This window comes from Dendrobates tinctorius, unplaced genomic scaffold (genome assembly GCF_039654945.1).
Source record: "Dendrobates tinctorius isolate UK_male_01 unplaced genomic scaffold, ASM3965494v1 ptg000087l, whole genome shotgun sequence".
In the NCBI taxonomy this organism is placed as follows: Eukaryota; Metazoa; Chordata; class Amphibia; order Anura; family Dendrobatidae; genus Dendrobates; species Dendrobates tinctorius.
The window spans coordinates 8,266,950-8,293,478 of NW_027361755.1; the positions used below are offsets into that span (position 1 = coordinate 8,266,950).

Below are 26,529 nucleotides of genomic sequence, written 5' to 3' on the forward strand. Positions count from 1 at the left end.
TATCAATTGTGTGTGTATATTTATTATGCTCACTCATAATTCCACAGCTCCTTACTGACACAGAGACTAGCTGTCTCCATTGGGACACAATACAAATGCCCTATCAGTTTGGCTTTTTAGGAGGAAGACCAAACACAAGGAGAACATGCAAACTCATTGCAGATGTTGCTTGTGGGATTTGAACCCAAGTCCCACCTGGTTCCACCAGGGCCCTCCTGGTTCCACCAGGACCCACTCTGTGCTGCAGAGACAACCACTGAGTCACCATGATGCCACACTATAGTTTATTATCTCCTTATTCATCAGACTGCATGTTCCATTGATATGAGGTCTCGATCCCATATTACTTGCATTCCCCCTTCCCCAGGTGAAGTACATTACTCAGCAAGTATTTGTAAAATAGTTCACTAAGGAGATATAAATGCCCAACTATGCATCTCCGAGCTATTCAGCAGCTGTAAATCCATCAGTTACTGCATGTAAAGTTTTTCCCTTGGTATCAGATTCATAAATAAGCTTTGCTTCACCTGAGCCAAACATTGAGTTTGCTGGCCTGAATTTAAGGCCAGGTGGATTAGTCAGGTAACACCCATGAGGAGGCCACATTACAAGTACAATCTGTCCTGCAGTTTTGCAGGAGAATCAGCTGTTCTTCAAATTCTATGGATTGCTTTTTAGACAATTACTAAACGTCAGAAGTTACTTGTCATGTGGTTTGTGGCCTTATATGACTGTTAGCTCTTGTCCTACCCGAGCTTCCATCAAATTTGGGTTCAGTCAAGGGTATGTACAATCAAGTGTTTCTTCCATATTGTCATCTGTCAGCCATCCAGTACAGATTCCTAGATGAATCCTCTATCCCAAATTGACACAACCTTCTGAGCAGTTTCTCCTACTCTTTACCGTGCTGTTGACAGCTGCATGCTCCATGGAACAATTTAATCAATGTTTCTTGTCAAAAGACAAATTTGTATGTATTATAACAATCAGTGCAATAAGCAAGGAATATTAAAAATAAATAACAAGTATTTATTAGAGATGAGCGAGCACTAAAATGCTCGGGTGCTCATTGCTCGAACATGGGAATCAATGGGAAAGCAGAGCAGTTTTCCAGCAGACCCTACAAAGAGGTCTGGGGGGCAATGAAAATGTTCAAATGGATGGGAAAAGTACTGAATGGTAGGAGAACAGCATGGGGAAGACCCCTGAAACATCACTGACTCCCAGATCGCTGCTGAGAACAATGGTGTCACACTTTTACTCCACTTTAAGGAGTGACAATAAAATATTTCAAACCGATGTGAAATTGCATTTTACAGTAAAAAAGTGTTCCAGTATAATGACTGGTACATAAGTCAAAATTTAAAAAGGATTTAAACAAAAAAAATCTAATTTAACTAAAAATTGATTTTTTTTTATTAAAAATTATAAAATTCCAGTGTCATTTATGAAGGAAGCAAGAAATGCCAAAACTAAGGGACGGCACTCAGATACACCCTGTATTAGGCCAGGGTCAGACATGTGAGAAACTCACAAGAGTCTCACACTGCCGGGTATTGACGCTGTATTTCTATGCAGCCACAAACTCCGGTCCCGAGTGCCGGCGGCTGTGCCGGGTATTAAGATGCAAGACTTGTCTGAGTTTCTCGCATGTCTGATCCCGGCCTTAGACATAAAAGAGGGCCTCATACACATTCTGTTCACACTGTCATGTGTTGGTACTCCTAGACACTTTTCAGGTTTACATAGCAATGAAATCTACCCATGAATATGTAAAGGTCTATGCATTAACAATATGATACATTTTTAACAGGTTTTTTAGCAACAAAATGTATTTCAGATCATGGCATAGTCTATGGATGAGCAATATAATACCGATGTACACACGTTGAGTAAAATTTCTACTCCATTTCTGAATCTCTTGGCAAGAAGAACGCAGCTACAAAAGCATTTGTTTTTGCTCCGTTCTTGGGTGTTTTTGCCAGCGTTTTTGATTGATTTGAGTGAAGTCAATAGTGAAAAACACAGGGCAAAAAGAGACATGACATGCAGCAGATTATTTTCTGCACCAAATCTGCAATTCAAAAATCTTAATGTGTGCATGACACTTTATGTTTCTCATTCAGTTTGTTGGCATCAGATTTTGCTTCAGGTTTTGTCATAAATCCGAGCAGAAAAAACATGCCAAAAACGAAACAAATCTGCAACATGTCTACACAGCCTAAAATTTTGAACAAGTATTTTGGAGGCTTATATAACAGCGAACTGTACCCAAGAAGATCTAATACCCTATGGATGAGCAAAATAATATCGATACATTTTCTAACATGTTTTTTGAGAGTCATATACCTACTAAATGTACAGGGTGGGCAATTTATATGGATACACCTAAATAAAATGGGAATGGTTGGTGACCCAGATCGGCGCACTGAATTAGCAGAGTGAGCAAAGCAAAAATTGGAACAGGACCCTAAGTTTACACTTTATGTTCAGTGATGAGGCAAACTTTTTTGGGTGGCCATTTATATGGATGCACCTAAATAAAATGGGAATCGTGACAGTTTTCTTGCGTAGGGTGTCTTGCATTGAAATATGCTGCAATGACCCAGGTACTGCGTTCACCAGACATCAACACAATTTCTATCCACTCCTCACATGTTAACCTCTGCAACATGTCAATGGCTGTAAACAAAGAGAAACTTGTAAATAACTCATGAAAGAATAAAGTTATGTTAAAACCAAGCACACTATTGTTTTCCTTGTGAAATTCTCAATACGTTTGATGTGTCACATGATCCTCTTCCTATTGAAAAAAATAAAGTTGGATCCAAAATGACTGACTTCAAAATGGCTGCCATGGTCACCACCAATCTTGAAAAGTTTTCCCCCCTCCCATATACTAATGTGCCACAAACAGGAAGTTGATATCACCAACCATTCCCATTTTATTTAGGTGTATCCATATAAATGGCCCACTTTGTTCTCCAGACCACAGAGTAGTCTAGGGGTGAGCAGTATAATACCAATAAAATTTTGAACAAGTATTTTGAGACTTACATACCAACGAAATGTACTCCAACCCATGTAATACCCTATGGATAAGAAATATATGGTAATATAAATAAAATTTTAATAAGTTTTCAGAGGTTTTTATAGCAATGAAAAGTACACGAGAACACGTTATACTGTGTAGGTGACCAATATAATACAGATACATTTTTAACCCAGTTTTGGAGGGTTTTAGACCAACGAAATGTAACCAAGAGCATATATTACTCATCCATAGACTATTATAATACTGAAAAAAGTTTGAACAATTTTTTAGAGGGTTAGATACCAAACAAATGCACCCAAAAAGATGTAATAGCCTTTGGATGAACAATATAATACCAATAAAGTATTTTGAGGGTTATATACCAACTAAATGTACTCCAGACCACGGAATAGTCTATGGGTGATCAATATAATAATACCATTTAGAACAAGTTTTTTTAGGGTTATATTCCAATGAAATGTACCCAACAACACATAATACTGTATGAATGAACAGTATAATACCGATAAGTTTGTGAACAAGTTTTTTGAGGGTTATATGACAACGAAATGTATCCCAGAAGATGGGATAGAGTATGGGTGAGAAAATTAAAATAGCAAAAAATGTTATATTTTTTAGGAGTGTTAGGCTGGTTTCATATTAGCGTTTGTGTGCGCAGCGTTTGCTCTGCATAGATCCGCATGCGTCATGCATACATACAGTATCTTTAACATGGTGTATGCAGGGACATGCATTTGCATGCATGCGTCGTTGTGCGGTGGTCTCCGGTGAATGCAACATGTATTTTTTGAGGCGTAAAAAATCCAACAAATATGCGCAGGCATGTGCATGCGGACGAGTGCGTCAAAACAACGCATTACTGTCTACTTCAATGCGTACTTCAGAATGAGCAGCTCCAGGAAGTCATTCACCACCAGCTAATTGCCAGCTGTATAAAAGGAAGTGAGAACAGTGCAAGGCCATTACTCTCCAGACTCTGGATCCGACCACAATACACTGGATATAAGTATAGAAGCTTTGAAAATGTCTGTCTGTCTTTGCATTCTGTACTCTGTATTAATTTTTCTTCCTGTTCCTTGTAGACTGTTTGCTGATCCAGTCCTGAGCTGCCTTCCTGTTGCTGCCAATCTGGTGCCTGAGTTTATTCACTTAAGCTCGACTATCCATGATGGGATGAAGGCGGATTTCGAAAGAATGGACAGTGGGTTCACTCAGGTGAGCACACTCTTCCAGGATTTCCACAGACGCCTTGACCGCCTGAAAGCCGACCTTAATAGATCGGCGCAACATTCTTTTTTCCTCAATAGAGCGGTGCGTGATGGAAAACCTACCTCCAGAACCACAGCTGAACGTGAAGCAGGCCTGCCAGCCTGCTTACAGCCAGGCATTGCAACAGTCCCGATATCAGCAGCAGGCACAAAGTTCTTTCCATACAGGTCAATAAGCTCCAGCACAGCATCAGTGGCAGAATCCGCCAGCACCTTTCCCAACATCACAAGGACTTGGATACCAGTCTGCTCACCAAGTGACCTATCCAGCACAACAACCACCACTGGACATTAGGACTATTCCAACAGTACCCAGCTACACTACCCAGCCGAGTGCAGCAGCCCAGCCTTCCACTTCCACCACGCAGCCGTGTGCAGCAGCCCAGTCTTCCACTTCCACCCCGTAGCCAAGTTCAGCACCCCAGGAACTGGGAAAAAACACTGAGGAACCAGCAAAACAAAGGCCAGGAAAAGAAAAGTAGCGGAAAAACATTTTACACCCCCTCCACTCTCATCTCTGAATGTGACTCCGTTTCCAAGTATCTCCCCACCTTCCCTTGGTTCTACCCCATCCAAAGTATCAATCCTTTCCAATTTGTTTTCCACTCCTATTGTGTCGTCTTTCCCCAATGCTACATATCCTGCAAATATATCTGACCCAATCCTCCAATTAAGTGCCACTTCACCTGTAACAACTTCCCCAGCCACTCCTAGAGAATTATCCCAGCCTGACACATAAGTGGTGCACAATGTCACACCTTCCACCCACCGCCGAACCCATTTTTTATTTATTTTTTTTGTTAATGAAAAAAATTTTGTTTTCACAATCACTGTGTTTATCTCTTTATTTGAAAACACACACATGTGTATTGTATAACGGGTGTTACAGTGGAGGTTTTATTGTTATTACAGTTAACAAACAATACAGTTACAATTAGCAAACAATAAAGGTACATTTACAAGAGGTTTAAATCATTTTGTCTTGCCATGCCACACATCCAATATCCAAAACAAAGTAGGCAGCAAATGTATCCCTCATTTGGGCAACTTCCACTGTACTCTCCAGAGGGTGATCTTGGTAATCACGCAATGTGGTAGTAACAGGATTCTCAAGTTCTAATTGTTGTCGCTCTTTCACCAGGATGTAGTTGTGCAGAACAACACATGCTTTCACAACCTCATCAATTGTTTCAATTTTTAGATAGATTGCTGTTCTTGTTCTCAAAATGTGCAATTTAGATACCAGCAATCCAAAGGCACACTCTTTTGTGCCCTTGTCAGTCGGTAGTTGTAAACCCTTTTTGTGTGATTCAAGTCCCTACTTGAGTATGGTTTTAGGAGGTTGGCACACATTTGGAATGCCTCATCCCCAACCACAACAATCGGCATTGGCGGTCCTTCAGTGTTGGGAAGAGGTTGTGGCTGTAGAATATTAAAATTATTACCATACAAACGTTGGCCCATGTCAGAGTTTTTGAAAGTCTGTGAGTCATTTCCTCCTCCAAATGAGCGACAAATCGACACTCAGCATCTGCAATCACCATGACAACTATGGAAAAGTATTTTTTATAATTGAAATACTCAGACCCATTTCCAGCGGGTTTAATAATATGAATTTGTTTGCCATCCACAGCCCCCAAACAGTTAGGAAAATTACAAATGTTCAGGAATTTTTCAGCATTTTCCAGCCAGAGTTCAGTTGTGGGTTGGGGGAGGAATTCTGAAGAATGTCACATAAAGCACAGCAGGTGTCTCCAACAATCCCAGAACGTGTAGACACTCCAATCTCGTACTGGAAATGAAGAGATGTTAAGATCTCTACAGTAGCCAGGAATCTGCCGAACAGAAAATGGACAAAAAATCAGTACATGACTTTTAGAAAAAAATGGAAAAAAAAACAGTACAAGGCTTTTAGAACAATCATATTGATAACAGGTGTTTATTTTTCAAAATTACGTACCTCAGGGTCACCAACAGACATTCCTCAGCAGGAATTGCTCAACGTAGCTGAGTGTCCTGCCTGGTGATGGATCCTCAAACACGTTGCAGCAAGTCATGGAAGCTCTGTTGCGACATTCTCATGTAGTCAAAAAACTTCTCCGGGTTTTCATGCAGCTCTGTGTACAATGAGTGGTAGGCTCCACGGCTCTCTCGGAATTTAAAGATGGGATGCCAATAGCGATGACGATGTCTTCTCCATCTTTCTCTTCTTTCTTCTTCACAAGCAATAGCAAATGCAACAGTCAATTTGAATGACAAATCAAGAAGAATCATAAAGCTCTCCACACTAAGAACCATATTAAAGCTAGATACAGCTGCAAATGATGAGAATTGCATCTGTGCAGTGTATATATAGAAATCCCATGAGACACACACATTGGGTGTCTGGTGTCATATCGAACGCATGCTCATAAACAAAGCAAACGCATGCAAAAACGCATAAACGCATGCACACGCATCGTTTTTTGGCCGTCATGCATAAGATGATGTGGATAAAAAATGCTGCGTTAACATGCATTTGCATGCATTTGGGCATGCAGATGATACGCTGCGCACACAAAAGCAAATGTGAACCTAGCCTTAGATATCATAAAAAACATACCCCAGAACAAGGAATATTTTTTAGTGAGAAATGTAAAACAGCTAAATTTTTTCACACTTTTATGAGTGTTATATATAATAGAAATGTACCCAAGACCACATTATACTCTATGGTTGCAGAATATAACCCAGCCAAATTTCTTAAAGCTTTTTTTGCATGTTATATATATAAAAAAAATGTATCACATAATTGTGTATGTGTAAGAAATATAACTGAGCCAACATTTGAAAGTTTTTTGTACTATTATTTATCACCAATATGTGACAGGGAGCACATAATAATCTATGGATGAGTAATCTAATCCAGAAAAAAATTTCTGCTGCCATCTGGAGGTAGCCTCGCTGCTGCACGGCAGGTCTGCTCCGTTTGTGCTTAGGCCCCCTTCCACTCTATTGCCAACTAGTGTAGCTTGCTACTACCTGCATTGCAGCAGCGCAATATTATAACTGACCAAAACAGAGGGATTTTTTCTCTGCTCCTCTTTCTATGGATCCGCTACATACCTTGGTGGATCAGATGTCTAGCCTGACATAAATGATGCAGAATTTGTCTGTGGAACATAGGATTCTGGCCACGTCTCATAACCAACTACAAAGGAAGCTTTCTGAAACGGTAAAATCATTTTAGAGTTCTATTTCCCAGTCTGTCTGTAAACAGTCTGACACTGTTGATGTTTCACTGCATTCTCCTGAACCTGCGGTCAGGGTCCCAGATACCTTCTCTGGAGAAAAGAAGAAGTTCTGTATGTTCAGGGAGAGCTGCAAGTTGATGTTCTCTCTTAGACCCAGATCTTCTGGAGATGAGAGTCAGCGTTAATCATTTCCTTACTTTGGGAGGAACCTCAATCTTGGGCTTTCTCTTTACCTGCTACTGCACCCTGAATGTGTGTCTGTGGATAGGTTCTTTGAGGCCTTAGGACATATTTTTGATGAACCTGACCGGGTCGGAGTGGCAGAGGACACAATCATGGGTCTCATTCAGGGTATGCCCTCGGCCGAATGGTATTGCTCCGAATTCCGACGATGGTCCACTGAGGTGTCCTGGAACGACTCTGCATTTAGGTGTCAGCTCAGGAGAGGATTGTCAGATCACCTGAAGGACGTCTAGCTCTCCATCCTCTACCCTGCTCCTTGGAGGAAGCTATGACTCAGGCTATCTGTATGGATAGGAGGCGGTGGGAGAGAGGTGTTACACAGAGAGAGGTTCCTTTGCTTCCTGCTAATCCTGTTGTTATGCCATCATCTGAACCTATGGAGGTGGGGGCCACCAACCTCAAGGATGAGAGGAGATGGCAACACGAGTGAAAATTGTGTTTCTACTGTGGAAATCCTGGACATTGGAAAAACGACTGCCCCTCCTGCACACCGACTAACAACACCAACTAACAAGCGGCTGAGTCTGGGTGATACTCAAAGAGGTCACCTAGACTCTCAGGTACTTTCTTCCTCATTTTCTAAAATATTGTTAGAAGTGGAACTTTGTTGTGGGAGTTGCTTCATGCCCACTTCTGCTTTCGTGGATTTCATGAACTTTATTGACTATCTTGGTGACCAAGTGTAAGTTAGGGACAGTTAGGCTGGAGACTCCAATTCATATTGTTGCCATTGGCAAGACACCGCTGGCTAAGAATGTCGTTAAATTTGTCTCGTCGGAGTTTCTCCTCCAGGTGGGTTCCTTGCATCAGGAACATATTTCATGTTTTGTTCTGGACAATCTTCCTGCGGGACTGGTGTTGTGATTTACTTGGTTACAATTACACAATCCTGTGATAAACTGGGAATCTCAGGATATTGTTAAATGGGGTCCCAATTGTGTTAAAGGTTGTGTTAAGGCTGGCAGAAAGCACCAAATAATAAAGATGGTAATAAGGTGCGTTCGCAGCCCGAGGTCCACCGTGCAGGGGTGGTAACCTGCTGCTCAGTAATGGCGAATGCTATATGGCGGTATACTATAAAGACACACGCGGGTTATCGTCACCCGGTGTGTATGGGGGCGGACTCTGTTACTTCACAGAGCCGCACTACCGCTGAACATAAACGCCGGAGCCCGTTTGTGCTCACAGAGCTCGAATAAAAGAGCGCCCAGTGTACGGCCACAGAACGCTACCCCAAGGACATGGGGTTAGAGTCCCTCTAGGCCCACTGAGCGCACGGCGTCGCTGCCACGAGCGCCACTAAAGACGCTGGCAGTGGAGTGTGGAGCACGTACACTGAGGCGTGCTGGATCACTGGTGAGGACCAATGTCTGACTCAAACCCTGACCTACCTACACCTAAGCCTGGGCGCTAGCAGGCTAGGCTGCACAACACATGCGTACCAAGGGTAGGGGTTTCATAATGAGTCAGTCACCAGATACATTCATACGTGCATACATCTCTCACACCTTATAGTCTGTAAATACAGTCTATCCTAGCACATGGGCAAGCGGCCATGCGAACCTTTTATAGCCACGGGCGTCCAGGACCTTCCTGGCTTCTCGGATGGGCCAATCCGAACACAAGCAGGACCTGAGCACGTGACCCTCGATCTCCAATGGGAGATCACTCCACGGGCATGCTCAGTGGCCCGACATGAGGACTTAGTCCCTGGAGAATCTCGTTGCTGAGCAGCATGCACTGTCATAGCTGTGCCAGAGGTGGCAGCAGCAAGCAAACCCACGGAGAAGAAGAATGGGAGACCGCTGGGTGCAAGGATCTGGATTCCTGCTGTGCAGTGGCAGGAACCCGACACCTAACAGGTTGTCTTGCTACTGTACTTGTGTCATCCGTTAATCTGGAAGGTATTCCGTAGTACCTGAAGGATTTTGAGGATGTTTTTTCTGAAAAGGAGGCTGAGGTCTTACCACCACACCGCCCTTTTGACTGTACTATTGATCTGGTTCCGGGTGCTAAATTGCCCAAAGCCCGTCTGTCACGATCCATTTATGGATCCGTGGCAGATCTGGATTCTCACATTAAAACTTTTTTCCTTTCAGGCAATCATGGGTTAATATCAGTTTTTCCCCCAGTGGCCGCTGGTGTAATTACATAGCTGGTGAGTTTGCTGATGCAGGTGACCACTCTCACCTTCCATTAAAAGGTCACCTGATGCATCAGCTGACTTCTGGTTATACAGGTCCTTTTGGATACCAACCGTGTTGAAGACAGGAGGTTGCTGATGCTGTGGTGCTTCAGTTGAATGCTGTTATCTGGTGCCTTACTCTGATGTGCAGTGCATTACAGCAGAGAAAGCTAAGTGTGGTTTTTGTTACTCTGTTCCTTTTGCTGTCTGTCTATCCTTACCTTGTGTTGTAGTAGTGCAGCGGTGGGACCAGTGTCTTCACTTGCCAATTCCCTACTTAGGGATAGGTGCAGGGCAAGTGAGGGCTTAGGTATCCTGCTCGGCGACAGGTTGAAAGAACCGGTATAGGGACGCTAATAAGAGCAGGGCACATCCTCAGGAGAGTGCAGGAAGTATCCATTTCCCTGTTCCCTATCGCAGGGCCCACCATTGTAATTGTGTCCCCAGTGTTCCCTTGTTTGTTTTACCGTTTAGTGACCGACCGATTGTTGGGTCGTGTCACACAGGGCCAGTCACTTCGTGACACCGTCTGTACAACATCTCCGGCCCAGAGCGAACCGCTATGACAGAGTATATCTCTGAAGGCCTACGTAAAGGCCACATCCATCCCTTTGTCTCTCCAGTGGCAGCTGGATTCTTTTTTGTAAAAATAAAACCCCCTGAGATGGCTGCACACCATGTCTGGTACTAACGGAAGGTTGCTATGTTGGAGCCTTGCTCTCCAACAGTATGACTTTACCATTAGACACAAAAAGGGCAGCGAGCATAGCAATGCAGACAGGCTGTCCCGCCAGGGCGAGCCTGCTGTGGTGCGCATGGAGGAGTCCTAAGAGGTCCTGCCTCCGTAGCGAAGTCCAAAAGGGGGAGGTGTCATAAACTATGATGTAAGTCTTATTGTAAAATGACGCACACTGAACTATGATTCCTGATCCCCCCTTGCAACTTCTTCCCCCTTCACAGCTGCATGTGTTGGAATCCCTCCTCCCTCTCTCGCTAAGCCAATTATTTTTGGAGTAAAATATTAAACTTTACTAGCTTTATTCTCCTTGCTCTAATCGTATACCCTTGTCCTCCGACTGAGTCAATGCTATTGATTGGGTTGGCTCCTGATCCGATATTAATTCAAATTAGGGGCTGGTGGCAGCAAAGTGCGTTCTGGGGTATTGGGGAGACCCTGGCAGTGACGGACAGAGTTTGATACGTGTACAGTTAAGTCCATATATATTTGGACAGAGACAACATTTTTCTAATTTTGGTTCTAGACATTACCACAATGAATTTTAAACAAAACAATTCAGATGCAGTTGAAGTTCAGACTTTCAGCTTTCATTTGAGGGTATCCACATTAAAATTGGATGAAGGGTTTAGGAGTTTCAGCTCCTTAACATGTTCCACCCTGTTTTTAAAGGGACCAAAAGTAATTGGACAGGTTAAATAATTGTAAATAAAATGTTCATTTCTAGTACTTGGTTGAAAACCCTTTGTTGGCAATGACTGCCTGAAGTCTTGAACTCATGGACATCTCCAGATGCTGTGTTTCCTCCTTTTTGATGCTCTGCCAGGCCTTCACTGTGGTGGTTTTCAGTTGCTGTTTGTTTGTGGGCCTTTCTGTCTGAAGTTTAGTCTTTAACAAGTGAAATGCATGCTCAATTGGGTTGAGATCAGGTGACTGACTTGGCGATTCAAGAATATTCCACTTCTTTGCTTTAATAAACTCCTGGGTTGCTTTGGCTTTATGTTTTGGGTCATTGTCCATCTGTAGTATGAAACGACGACCAATCAGTTTGGCTGCATTTGGCTGGATCTGAGCACACAGTATGGCTCTGAATATCTCAGAATTCATTTGGCTGCTTCTGTCCTGTGTCACATCATCAATAAACACTAGTGACCCAGTGCCACTGGCAGCCATGCATGCCCAAGCCATCACACTGCATCCGCCGTGTTTTACAGATGATGTGGTATGCTTTGGATCATGAGCTGTACCTCGCCTTCGCCATACTTTTCTCTTTCCATCATTCTGGTAGAGGTTGATCTTGGTTTCATCTGTCCAAAGAATGTTCTTCCAGAACTGTGCTGGCTTTTTTAGATGTTTTTTAGCAAAGTCCAGTCTAGCCTTTTTCTTGATGCTTATGAGCGGCTTGCACCGTGCAGTGAACCCTCTGTATTTACTTTCATGTAGTCTTCTGTTTATGGTAGATTTGGATATTGATACGCCTACCTCCTGGAGAGTGTTGTTCACTTGGTTGGCTGTTGTGAAGGGGTTTCTCTTCACCATGGAGATTTTTCTGCGATCATCCACCACTGTTGTTTTCCGTGAGCGCCCAGGTCTTTTTGCATTGATGAGTTCACCAGTGCTTTCTTTCTTTCTCAGTATGTACCAAACTGTAGATTTTGCCACTCCTAATGTTGTAGCAATTTCTCGGATGGGTTTTTTCTGTTTTTGCAGCTTAAGGATGGCTTGTTTCACCTGCATGGAGAGCTCCTTTGACCGCATGTTTCCTTCACAGCAAAACCTTCCAAATGCAAGCACCACACCTCAAATCAACTCCAGGCCTTTTATCTGCTTAATTGAGAATGACATAACGAAGGGATTGCCCACATCTGTCCATGAAATAGCCTTGGAGTCAATTGTCCAATTACTTTTGGTCCCTTTAAAAACAGGTTGGCAGATGTTAAGGAGCTGAAACTCCTAAACCCTTCATCCAATTTTAATGTGGATATCCTCAAATGAAAGCTGAAAGTCTGAACTTCAACTGCATCTGAATTGTTTTGTTTAAAATTCATTGTGGTAATGTCTAGAACCAAAATTAGAAAAATGTTGTCTCTGTCCAAATATATATGGACCTAACTGTATATCCCGCCTGGGACCAGGAATAGTCTTCTTGCCCTCACTGCAGAGTGTCCAATAGCCAGTCCACAGCAAGGCAGCCTTTCTGGTGACTACTTATCCTAGGTGCAGCTCCATGACTGACCTGAGGGTAAGGGGGCGCCAGAGAGCTGCAAGTTCCAAACCGTAATTGGGAAGTAGGATATACAAATAAAATCCCTCCTGAAGAATGAACTTGTGGTGCGATTGCATGGTGTGCCTTTGAGTGTGGTTTCTGATAGAGGGGTACAATTTGTGTCCAAATTCTGGAGGGCCTTTTGTAATAGACTAGGTATTGTTTGGCCTTCTCCTCGGCCTGCCATCCCAAAACCAACGGTCAGACGGAGAGGACCAATTAGTCTATTGAACAAATTTTGTGGTGTCTTGCCACGTCCCAGTAGGATGATTGGTGCTCTTTTTTGCCAGTGGCTGAATTTGCTTTTAATAGTCAGATTAATCAGTCCACTGGTACCTCTCCGTTCTTTTGTAATTACAGCTTTCACCCTCATTTTGGTGAATTTTCCAGGATGGATTCATGGTGTCCAAGGGCTGATTCAGCCATTCAGCAGTTGGGGGAGGTATGGAGGGAGGTACAGAGGAACATTGGGGAGGCTCAGCGCAAACATAAATATTTTGCTGATAAGCGATGGTCTGCTAGACCTATATTCCTGGTAGGAGATAAAGTGTGGTTGTCTACCAGAAACATATGTCTGAAAGTTCCTTCTGCTAAGCTAGGTCCCAGGTTTATTGGTTCTTATAAGGTAATTGTGGTTGTCCATCCAGTTGCCTTTCATTTACGCCTTCCTCCATCGCTTCAGATCCCCAATGTGTTCCATAAGTCCCTCCTGAAGTAATTTGTACCTTCCTCTGCTGGATCTCTATCCCCTCCGCCTCCTGTCTCTGTGGATGGTCAGATGGAGTATGAAGTGGAACAGAATGTAAATTCGCAAATGGTCTGCAGATCATTTCAGTATTTGGTCGATTGGAGGGGTTACAGTCCTGAGGATCGATCTTGGGTCCCGGTGCGATCTGTTCAGGTTGATCGATTGGTTTGGGCATTTCATACGCGTTATTCTGGGAAACCTGGGGGTCTGGTGCCCCCCCTTGAGTGGAGGGATACTGTCATGATCAAGATCAGGTTTTGAGTCCTGTTTTTCCATGTTCCCAGTCTGGTCATGTCAGGGGTTAACCTTTCTCAGTCTCAGTCTGGGTTCAGGTTTGCTATTTATCGCTGCTGCTAACTGCAGGCGATGTCAGTTATAGTTCTGCCTATGGCGTGAGTAGCTGACTCTGTTTCATCCTGATTTGTCCTGCTGTGATTCCTGACTTGACCCGTGTCTGAGTTAGGCTGGTTTCACATTTGCGTCTGTGTGCGCAGCGTTTTATCCGCATAGAGCTGCATGCGTCATGCATACATATATTTAACATGGTGTACGCAGGGACCTGCGTTTGTATGTATATGCAAGGATAGGTGTACGTATGCGTTCAATACGCATGCGTTCTTCAGAATGAGCAGGTCCAGGTGTCAGAGACACCGCACTACACTTGCTCACAGAGCCAGTGCGCGTGTCCTGAGTACAGAAACAGTGCTAAAAGATACCTGTGGAGCAGGGCAGCAGAGGTGACAATGCGTGCTTCAAACTATTAGTGTCAGGGTCCAGTCAGCGCCGGAAAGTAAAGAGGCACAGGACCTGCAGACACTGAAGTTAGCAAGCTGGCACAGGACCTATGGTCAGGTGACTGGAAGGGGGTGGGGCTTAGCGTCCTGCTTACAGATATGACAGGACACCATACAACTCAGAGTCAGGCAAAACGGAGGTCACAGCAGTACAGGCAAACGAGGCACAGGAGGTACAAACAGACGGGTAGTCAGACAAAGCCAAAGGTCATACACAAGAGGTCGACGTGGTACCAAGGGGACGAGCAGAGAGAAGTCGGGTCACAAGCAGAGAGTCATACACGAGAGGTAGCGCAGTACAAGAGGGGCAGGCATAACTCATAACAGGGACAGAACCGGATCAAAACCAAGCAAGCAAGATATCAGGCACAAGGCACACGTACGCACAAGGTCAACTAACTCAGCCGAGGGCAGGAGTATAACTGACACCGGACCTAGGTCCAGTGAGCATTAAATAGCCGCCCTCTGCCAGAGAGAGGCGGAACAATTAACCTCCAATCTGATCAGGACGGGCCAAAGCGAAACCCCGTCCTGGATCATGACAGTACCCTCTCAATGGAGGGCCACCGGACCCCCAGGTCTCTCAGGGTACTTGGTGTGAAAGGCCCGGACCAACCGATCCGCATGGACCGATCGAGCAGGAACCCACGACCGTTCTTCAGGACCATAGCCTTTCCAATGTATCAGATATTGAAGGGCACAACGGACCAACCTAGAGTCGACGATTCGTTCCACCTCGCACTCCGACTGCCCGTCTACCAAAACCGGTGGTGGGGAAGCTGATGATCCCTCCCCACCGGACCTCACAGGTTTCAAAAGGGCCTTATGGAAAACATTTGGGATCCGCAGAGATGGCGGGAGCCGCAACCGGAAAGCCACCGGGTTAACTGCTTCGGTAATTACATAGGGACCTATAAACTTGGGTCCAAGCTTCGCAGAGGGGACCTTGAGCCTTATATTCTTGGTGGATAACCATACCTTATCCCCAATCTACCCAAAGAAGAAGCAGTCAAAATTCCATAAAATCCAAATTTTATTAGATGATATTAAAAAATTAATATAAGGACATACAGTGCATGGTTGGGGAAAGACAGAGAATATAACAGCATCATGGTCAAAAGGACCAGCCAAACTGCAAGCATCGCACCAGGAAATAAAATTGTATTAAATGCGAACAGATTACCAATATTCGGTCAGGGGAAGAATGGCAACCATTGTTATGGCAAGGAGTGTACAAAGACATCACCATATAGCCAAAGGCTAATGCCCTTTCAAATAAAAAACTTCCCTGCCCGTAAAGAGCACATAACATACATGACTGATGCTATGTAAAGCATCAAAGATGGAGGCAAATAGCTATATTCCTATACCTGGAAGCAGTGGTGGCAGTGAGGTCGATCCAGTCCCCGACGCGCGTTTCGGAGCCAAAGGACTCCTTCCTGGAGGAGGAAGGAGTCCTTTACATAGCATCAGTCATGTATGTTATGTGCTCTTTACGGGCAGGGAAGTTTTTTATTTGAAAGGGCATTAGCCTTTGGCTATATGGTGATGTCTTTGTACACTCCTTGCCATAACAATGGTTGCCATTCTTCCCCTGACCGATTATTGGTAATCTGTTCACATTTAATACAATTTTATTTCCTGGTGCGATGCTTGCAGTTTGGCTGGTCCTTTTGACCATGATGCTGTTATATTCTCTGTCTTTCCCCAACCATGCACTGTATGTCCTTATATTAATTTTTTAATATCATCTAATAAAATTTGGATTTTATGGAATTTTGACTGCTTCTTCTTTGGGTAGTTTCTACTAAATGTGCAGTTTTCCCTATATTGATCAGTCTTAATATGTGGATCATGATATACAATATATATTATTGATCATTTTTTCATGGCCATTTAATCATTGATTATCCGGCCTCCACATTATTATGTCTTCTACATACTTATTTTACTTATCCCCAATCTGAAACACCGGTCCCGCGGATCGTTTTTTGTAAGCAAAAAACTTAAATTTGTCCTGGGCCTTCGTAATGTTACTCTGGACCTCCCGCCATACCTCCCCCAACCGCTGGATCGTCTCATCCGCCCCAGGACACCCAGAATTCAAACGGGAAAATTCTCCAAAATGAGGATGAAACCCATAATTACAGAAAAAGGGAGATGTACCCGTAGACTGGTTAATGCGGTTGTTAAATGCAAACTCGGCCAACGGTAACACAGAACACCAATCATCCTGTCTGGCTGAGGTCAAGCAACGCAAAATTTGCTCCAGAGATTGAGTGGTCCGCTCGGTCTGCCCATTAGTCTCAGGATGATAAGCGGATGAAAAGGACAGACCAATACCCAACCTCTTGCAAAAAGCCCTCCAAAATCTGGAAACAAATTGCACTCCTCTATCAGACACCACATTCAAGGGTACCCCATGCAACCGCACCACATGCTCAATGAACAATCTGGACAACATTTCCGCATTAGGTAGAGCTGCCAAAGGTACAAAATGTGCCTGCTTACTAAACCTGTCCACCACAACCCAAACGACGGTATTACCCTTGGAGGGGGGAAGGTTGGTGATGACATCCATGGACAAATGAGTCCATGGTCTCTCAGGAATTGGCAGTGGTACCAATTCCCCGGCCGGCCATGGGGGGTTTTTGCACGGGCACAAACATCACAAGCAGACACATATTCCCCAACATCAGAGGCTAAAGCAGACCACCAGAATACTCTAGCAATGGCCTTCCGGGTAGCTGAGATCCCTGGATGTCGCTCCAGAACTGAGTCATGGAACTCCCGGAGGACCTTGAGGTGAAACTGAGCTGGCACGAAAAGCTTATCCACCGGCTTAGTCGGAGGTGCCAGAGACTGAGCCTCCCGAATCTCCGGTTCCAACATATTAGAAATATCTGCCATCACCACTCCAGGCTGAAGAATGGAGGACGGAGATCCCGGGGGGGACACCGGATCTAGACTGCGTGACAAGGCATCCGCTCTGACATTTTTAGATCCTGGACGAAAAGTGATCGAGAAATTGAACCGGGAAAAAAAAGTGACCATCTTGCCTGTCTGGGAGTCAACCTTTTAGCTGACTCAATGTAAGCTAGGTTTTTGTGGTCCGTAATTACTGTTATCAGATGGACAGCCCCCTCCAAAAAATGCCTCCATTCTTCTAAGGCCAACCTAACGGCCAGAAGCTCTCGATTCCCCACATCATAGTTTCTCTCCGCAGGGGAGAACTTCTTTGAGGAAAAAGGCACAAGGTCTCAAATTGGTCAAAGTGACGGGTCCCTGGGACAATACTGCCCCCACCCCCACCTCTGAGGCGTCTACCTCAACAATAAATGGTTCCGACGGGTCCGGTTGAATAAGAACCGGGGCAGACATGAAACATTTTTTTAAAAACTGAAACGCCGCTACCGCTGCGGTTGACCAATTCTTGATATCGGCCCCCTTTTGAGTCATGTCTGTGAGGGGTTTAACCACCAGTGAGAACCCCCTCATAAATTTACGGTAGTAATTGGCGAATCCTAGGAAACGCTGCAGAGCCTTCAAATCACAAGGCTGAACCCACTCGACAATGGCCTGCACCTTATTAGGATCCATGCGATACCCCTCAGCAGACACAATGAACCCCAGCAAAGACAGTTCCTGGACAAAAAATAAGCATTTTTCTAATTTAGCAAAGAGACAGTTCTCCTGGAGCCTTTGGAGAACTGCCCGAACATGACCATTGTGAGCCTGTTTATCAGGAGAGTAGATCAATATGTCATCCAAATATAACACCATAAAACGTCCAATGAAATCAGAGAACACATGATTAATGAAATTTTGGAAAACCGCTGGAGCATTGGTCAGACCGAAAGGCATGACCAAGTTTTCAAACAACCCTTTAGTAGTGAGAAAAGCAGTTTTCCACTCATCTCCATCCCGGACTCGGATAAGGTTATACGCTCCCCGTAGATCTAACTTTGAAAACCACTTAGCTCCAGACAACTGATTATATAAATCAGGAATAAGTGGAAGGGGATACGTATTCCTCACAGTTATCTTAACTCACGAAAATCGAGGCATGGGCGTAAACCACCGTCTTTTTTCTTTACAAAAAAGAACCCCACCACTACGGGAGAAACAGAAGGATGAATGTGTCCCTTACGGAGACTCTCGGAAATATATTCTTTCATCGCGGCCCGTTCTGGACCCGAAAGGTTATACAAGCGGGCTTTGGGCAATTTAGCACCTGGAACCAGGTCAACGGCAAAATCAAATGGGCGGTGTGGTGGTAAAACCTCAGCTTCTTTTTCGGAGAAAACGTCCGTATAGTCTTTCAGGCACTCCGGAATACCTTCCAGACCCACGGACGACACAGACACCATAACAAGACATTTTTCAGAACAATAGGGACCCCATTTAACAATGTCCCGATATTCCCAATTAATTACAGGATTATGCAATTGTAACCAGGGGAACCCTAACACCAGTCCCGCAGGCAGGTTGTCCATAACAAAACATGAAATATGTTCCTTGTGTAAGGAATTCACTTTAAGGAGAAACTCTTCAGTGCGAAACATAACGTTATTCTTAACCAGTGGTGTTTTGTCAATGGCAACAATGTGAATAGGAGTCTCCAACCTAACTGTCCCTAACTTACACCTGGCCACCAAGTCCGAGTCAATAAAGTTCACTGATGAACCGCAATCCACGAAGGCAGAAGTGGTTGTAGAGACACTCCCACAACAAAGTTCCACTTGTAACAACATTTTAGAGAAGGCAGAAAAGGGTACCTGAGAGCCTGGGTGACTTCCATGACAATCACCCGGGCTCAGTCGCTTGTTGGTTAGTGGACTGGAGGGGCAATCCTTTTTCCAATGTCCAGAATCGCCACAGTGAAAACAGCATTTTCCCATGCGCCATTGTCTCCTTTCATTTTCTTTGAGGTCGATGGTTCCCATCTCCGTGACTTCCAATGTATGACTGACTCCCCTTCCTTGGGAGAATAACGGTCTCTCAATTTGCATCACTGCCCTCACCCGTAGCCTGCGATCCATTCTGACGGCTTGTGTTATAGCCTCCTCCAGGGAATCAGGCGGAGGGTGGAGAGCAAAGGCATCTTTCAGATGCTCAGACAGGCCTCTACGGAACAAACCCCGGAGGGCAGCGTCATTCCAGCAGACCTCAGCAGCCCAGCGTCTGAACTCTGAGTAAAACCACTCGGCTGAGTGCTTCCCCTGGCACACATTCATCACCATGTCCTCAGCCATACGCATTCAATCACGCTCATCATAAATATGCCCCAGGGCTTCAAAAAATGCATCCACATTCATACGCTCAGGGGTTGTGGTCGGAAGGGAGAAAGCCCAAGCTTGGGGGGCTCCCCTTAACAGAGACATAATGACCCCCACTCTCTGACCTTCATCCCCAGAAGAGTGTGGTCTCAATGAAAAAAAAAGCTTACAGCCCTCCTTGAAAACTCTGAATTTCCTTTTATCTCCAGAAAAGGTATCTGGTAACTTAACCGGAGACTCAGGGGAAACTAATGTAACATCCCGAGCCCCCCCCCCGATGAGAATACCCCCTGCACAGTGTCAGCGATCAGCTGCTGAGACTGAGCCAGGACTTGTTCTCCAAGGAGTTTCTGAGACATCTGAGTCAGGTGCCTCACCTGCTCAGAAAGAGCGTGCATAGGATCCATCACATACACAGGAGAATGGGAGCAGAGAAAAAAAAATGGTATGGTCAGTTATGTCAGTGACCCCGCACACACTCGCTCACAGAGTCAGTGCGTGTGTCCTGAGTACAGAAACAGTGCTAAAAGATACCTGTGGAGCAGGGCAGCAGAGGTGACAATGCGTGCTTCAAACTATTAGTGTCAGGGTCCAGTCAGCGCCGGAAAGTAAAGAGGCACAGGACCTGCAGACACTGAAGTTAGCAAGCTGGCACAGGACCTATGGTCAGGTGACTGCAAGGGGGTGGGGCTTAGTGTCCTGCTTACAGATATGACAGGACACTATACAACAACTCAGAGTCAGGCAAAACGGAGGTCACAACAGTACGGGCAAACGAGGCACAGGAGAGACAAACAGATGGGTAGTCAGACAAAGCCAAAGGTCATACACAAGAGGGCAACGTGGTACCAAGGGGACGCGCAGAGAGAAGTCGGGTCACAAGCAGAGTGTCATACACGAGAGGTAGCGCAGTACAAGAGGGGCAGGCAGAACTCGTAACAGGGACAGAACCGGATCAAAACCAAACAAGCAAGCAAGATATCAGGCACAAGGCACACGTACACACAAGGTCAACTAACTCAGCCGAGGGCAGGAGTATAACTGACACCGGACCTAGGTCCAGTGAGCATTAAATAGCCACCCTCTGCCAGAGAGAGGCGGAACAATTAACCCCCAGTCTGATCAGGACAGGCCATAGCGAAAGCCCGTCCTGGATCATGACACCAGGAAATGGTTTCATCCACACCCAAAACAAAGCTGTATATAAAAGGAAGTGTGGAAACTGCAAGGCCATTACTTTCAAAACTCTGGATCTGACAACACTGGCTATGTAAGTATAGAACCTTTGAAAATGTCTGTCTCTCTCACTGTAGTCTGCACTTTGTACTAATTCTGTTCCTTTTAGACTGCCTCCTGGTGCTGGCATCTCTCCTGGTGCTGCTGTCTCTCCTGGTGCTGGCGTCTGCCCTGGTGCTGCCGTCTTGGTGAGGACAACACTGTCTATGTAATGATAGAAGCTTTCAAAATGTCTGTCTCTTAATTTTTTTTGTTCCTTTTAGACTGATTGTCTTCTGGTGCTGGCGTCTCTTCTGGTGCTGCCGTCTCTTCTAGTGCTGCAGTCTGTCTTGGTGCTGCTGTGTCTCCTGGTACTGGCGTCTGTCCTGTTGCTGCCGTCCTGGTGAGGACAACACTGTCTATGTACAGTGCCTTGTGAAAGTATTTGGCCCCCTGGAACTTTTCAACCTTTTCCCACATATCATGCTTCAAACATAAAGATACCAAATGTAAATTTTTGGTGAAGAATCAACAACAATTGGAACACAATTGTGAAGTTGAACGAAATTTTTTCGTTATTTTAAATTTTTGTGGAAATTCAAAAACTGAAAATTGGAGCATGCAATATTGCACTGAAAGTAAAGGGGCCAAATAATATTGCACGCAAGGCACTGTAAGTATAGAAGCTTTGAAAATGTCTGTCTCAATTTATTTTTTGCTCCTTTTAGACTGGTTGTCTCCTGGTGCTGGCATCTCTCCTGGTGCTGGCGTCTCTCCTGGTGCTGGAGTCTGTCCTAATCACATTTGCTATACTGTTTGGTATGCCGTGACTGGCAATACTATACCTGTGTTAAATCATGTAATTTCTTTACAGGTACCTTTCACTGATGAAGAGAAGGAGCAGTCGAGTGGAAATGATTCTTCCCAGGGTCTTCGGGCTCATGTGTCTCAGGAGGAAAGACATGGTGTAAGTATTCTTTTCATCAGAGTTGTAATTGATTTTTTTTTTCAGTTTTACTTAAAATTGTTTTGTTTTATTTGATCTATAGGCTCCACAATGGAAACAAACAGGTCATTGACAACGATCAACTCATTAACCTTGTGCAAGAGTGATTACTGTTGTGCAACACTCGTGATCGTCAGCATTCCGACACTGTTGTGATTCGATGAATCTGGGAAGAAGTGGCCAGATTGCTGTTGCATGATTGGGAATGTGCCACGCCATATACCAGAAATGATTTTTGTAAGTATTGCAATGTTGTGTGACACGCCATTGAAACTGTACATGTAGGTGCATTGTTTTACAATTAATTTTTTCCTTTTTTTCCCCCTTCACAGTGAAAAGAATAAAAGTCCGTTGGCGCTCGATGAAGGATTGCTTCAACAAGGACATGAAGACATGAGAACCAGGTTAAAAGTGGTGCTGCTCAAAGGATAATAAGAAAATACAAATTCCACTGTAACCTTGCTTTTCTGAGGTCTGCGCTTGCTCAGCGAACGTGAGTATCTTTTGTGTTGTCTTACTATTATTTAACCTTTTTTTACTAATGTTTTTCTTTTATTTTCACCACAGAACCTGGTGCAGCACAACACAACCTGGATCATCCTCTGTTGAAGCGGTCCCTCATCGACCAGACAATGAACAGACGCAGTCCCAATCATCCACCAGCAATGTAGCAACCTGTCAGACCTCACAGGCATAGGAACAGGCAGTCGCTGGCCCATAAGGTTTTCCCTTCTCCCAGCCCTCTGCAGTTGTTTTTGTTGGGTCTTCTTGTCAGCGGCAGAGGGCCTGGGAGAGGTCACTCATGCTTGAGTTTATACAATTAAGCTCGGTCTTCCAGGATGGGATTAAGGTGCTTGATGACAGACAGAAGAGTGGGTTCAACCTTGTGAACACACATATACAGGATGTCTACAAACGCTTTGACCGCCTGGAAGCCGACCTTGAGAGACTAGAACGACATTCTTTTTCAGCAATAGAGCGGGAAGTGTCGGAAAACCTTACGCCTCAATTCCAGCTTAACGTCATGCAGGCCTGCCAGGCTGCTTACAGCCACGCATTGCAGCAGCAGCAGTCCCAAAGCTACAATTCACAGGCCAGAGGATATTACCAGCAGCCGAACATATACTTTACAACTCCCACAGCACCAAACTATCCTCAGATACCACCGCCTCCAGTTCAGAGATCCACCACGCTCCCAAGTTCATCATCCCTGCAGCCAGCAGCATCCACAATGCTCCCAAGTTCATCATCCCTGCAGCCAGCAGCATCCACCATGCTGCCCAGTCCAGCACGATGCCAGAAGACTGCTGCAGAGGCCACCACTCCCACTCGGCTAAGAAAAAAAAGGACAAAAAACAGATTACCACCAGGACAAAGACTCGGAGGCAAAAACCCTTCCAAAATTGGACCCACCACCTCCACCCTCACCTAGCAATGTGTCTCTATTGTCAAATATGTCACTACCTTCCATTGTGTCTGTACCTTCCAGTTTGTCTATCCATTCCCATGATTCCATCCACGATCCAATACTTCAATTTGTTGCCCCTTCCCCTGTAACCCCTTCCTCATCAACTACCACCCAATCCTCACAGCTCCACACCCCCAAGGTCCACCCCATCTCACCCTCAGATAGACCCCCAATCCTAAACCTAATTATTTTTTTGTTAAATAAAATTTTTATTTTCTTTGCAATATCTGTGTTTTCTTTGTCTTTTTAAGCGCCACCGCCACCAACACACACATGTGTGTATTGTTTTGTTGAGGGAACTTGTAACGGGTGTTTTACTACAGGTATTTTATTATTTAATTCTGCAAACATTACAGGTACATTTTAACAATACAGGTATATTTTAACATTACAGGTACATTTTAACATTACAGAGGCTTAAACCATTCAGTCTTGCCATGCCACACGTCCACTATCAGAAGTATGCAGCAAACTTATCCCTCATCTGGGCAACTTTCACTGTAGTTCTCAGAGGGTGATCTTGGTAATCATGCAATGTAACAGGTTCCTCAGGATCTAAGTTGGGTCGCTCTTTTGCAAGGATGAAATTGTGCATAATAACACATGCTTTCACAACCTCATCAATTGTCTCAATTGTCTCAATTTTTAGATTTATGGCTGTTCCCAAAATGCGCCATTTAGATACCAGCAAGCCAACTGCACACTCCACAGTTCTTCATGCCCTTGTCAATCGGTATTTGAAAATCCATTTGGTGTGATTTAAGTCCCTACTTGAGTAAGGTTTTAGGAGGTTGGCACACATTTGAAAGGCCTCATCCCCAACCACAACAAACGGAATTGGCAGTCCCTCAGTGTTGGGAAGAGGTTGTGGCTGTGGAAAATTGAAATTATTATGATATAAACATTGGCCCATGTCAGAGTTTTTGAAAGTCTGAGAGTCATTTCCTCATCCAAATGAGCCAACGTCCATGGTGACAAATCGACATTCAGCATCTGCAATCGCCATGAGAACAATCGAAAAGTTTTTTTTGTAATGAAAATACTCTGTTCCACTTCCAGCAGGTTTCATAATCTGAATGTGTTTGCTGTCCACAGCCCCCACACAGTTAGGAAACTCACAAATGTCCTTGAATTTCTCAGCATTTTCCAGCCAAAGTTCAGTTATGGGTTGGGTGAGGAATTCTTGATGCAGAACGTCACATAAAGCCCTGCACGTGTCTCCAACAATCCCAGAAAGGGTGGACACTCCAATCTGGAACTAGAAATAGAGAGATGATAAGGTCTCTCCGGTCTCCAGGAATTTGCCGAACAGAAAATGAGAAAAAAATTAATACATGGATTTTCTCACAATAATACTATGAACATGTGATTGTTTTTCACAATTACATTCCTCAGGGTCACCAACAGACATTCCTCAGGAGGAATTACTCGACGGAGTTGTGTGTCATGCCTGGTGATGGATCCTAGGACGCGTTGCAGCAAGTCATCGAAACTCTGTTCAGACATCCTCGTGTAGTCAAAAAACTTCTGAGGGTTTGCACACAGCTCAGTGTACAAAGAGTGGTAGGCTGCACGGCTCTCTCAGAGTTCAAGTATGGGGTGATGCAAGTAGCGACGACAACGTCTTCACAGTCTTTGTCTTCTTCTTTCTTCTGGACAAGCAAAAGCAAAGGCAACAGCAAATTTCAATTGTAAATCCAGATTATCATAGAAGCTCTCGATGTCAAGATCCATCTTGCAGCTGGATACAGCAACCAAAGACGAGGATTTCCTCAGTGCAGTGTGTCTATATACAGTATATATATATAGAAATGCCATGAGGAATGCCCATTGGGTGTCTCATGTCAAGGAAAAGCTACTGCAAAACATTGGAAACTTGGAACGCATGTGCATAAATAATGCAAACGCATGCAAAAACACATGCAAACGCATGCACACGTAGCGTTTTTTCCATCATGCGTATAAAAAACGCTGCATATGCATGCGTTTTTGCATGCGTTTGCACATGTGGATGAAACGCTGCAGACTCAAATGCAAATGTGAACCTAGCCTTATTCCCCTCTCCCTGTCCTGACTCTTTGTTTCCCCTTTTGTTTGGACTTCCTGGTACTTGAACTCGGCTTGGACCCTGACCTGCTTTTGTCTCTTGTCTTTGGCATATCCGCTCCTGACCGTTACTGTTCCTTTAACTTATCCCTGAGTTTTCTTTTTCCTTTTGTACTGCGCTACAGTCTAGGATTTGACCCGGCTTGTTTGACTATTCTGCTGCCATCTGGTGGTAGCCTCGCTGCTGCACAGTAAGTCTGCTCCGTCTATGCTCAGGCCCATTTCCACTCTATCGCCAACTAGTGGAGCTTACTATTACCTGCATTGCAGCAGCGTGATAGTACTGCTGCCTCTGCTGTGTGTCTTCCTGGCCTCTCCTCCTTGGTTGGGCAAGGAAACTTGCCCTGTGCCGCTAGCGTTGTCTAATAGGAATTTGTTCGACATATTTTCCACAGTGGCCTCCTGATAAAGCACTATTTTAGAAGACCTCTCCATCTGAGGAAGAAGAGATGCAAAGTTCTCCTTGTAGCGGGGGTCTAGCAGGGTGAACAACCAGTACCCTTTTTTTGGCCATGATGAATGTAACACAAGGGTCACGTGAAAGGCAGCGGTACATAAAGTCAGCCATATGTGTCAAGCTCCATACAGTCAACACTTCACTGTCTCTACCATGATGGCGACTCTCCATCACCTTCTCCCTCTATTCCTCCTCATTTGCATGCTCAGCCCATCTACGTAGAAGAGGTGGGAAGAAGGATGTGTGGCTACTAGCCTCTGTTGAGCTAGCCACCAGCTCCTGGTCCTTCTCTTCCTCAGTGTCTACCTACTCATTGTTACCCAATGAGCAGATGAGATGAGGTTGGGCTGGCTAGAATCTTTGTGTTATATCTTCCTCCACCCCCATCTGGTCCGCGTGCAAAGCTTCATATTTAATTGTGAGCATCAACTGCTTAAGTAGACTCAGAAGCAGGATAGTTGCGCTATTGC

The 26,529-nt window shown here is 44.6% G+C and overlaps 1 protein-coding gene across 5 annotated transcripts in view; it reads right to left on the minus strand.

Moving 5' to 3' along the window:
- Positions 1 to 26,529, minus strand: part of TIAM2 (TIAM Rac1 associated GEF 2) — a 769,295-nt gene that overhangs the window by 712,548 nt on the left and 30,218 nt on the right. For 2 of the 5 annotated variants that reach the window (XM_073585716.1, XM_073585715.1), the window contains exon 2: positions 3,062 to 3,092. The exons of 2 other annotated variants lie outside the window; for them this stretch is intronic. The gene's annotated coding sequence lies outside the window, so the exon portion shown is untranslated. Of the gene's footprint in view, positions 1 to 3,061; positions 3,093 to 26,529 lie in introns of those variants that run through there. One more of the 5 variants, XM_073585718.1, reaches the window with a different exon arrangement.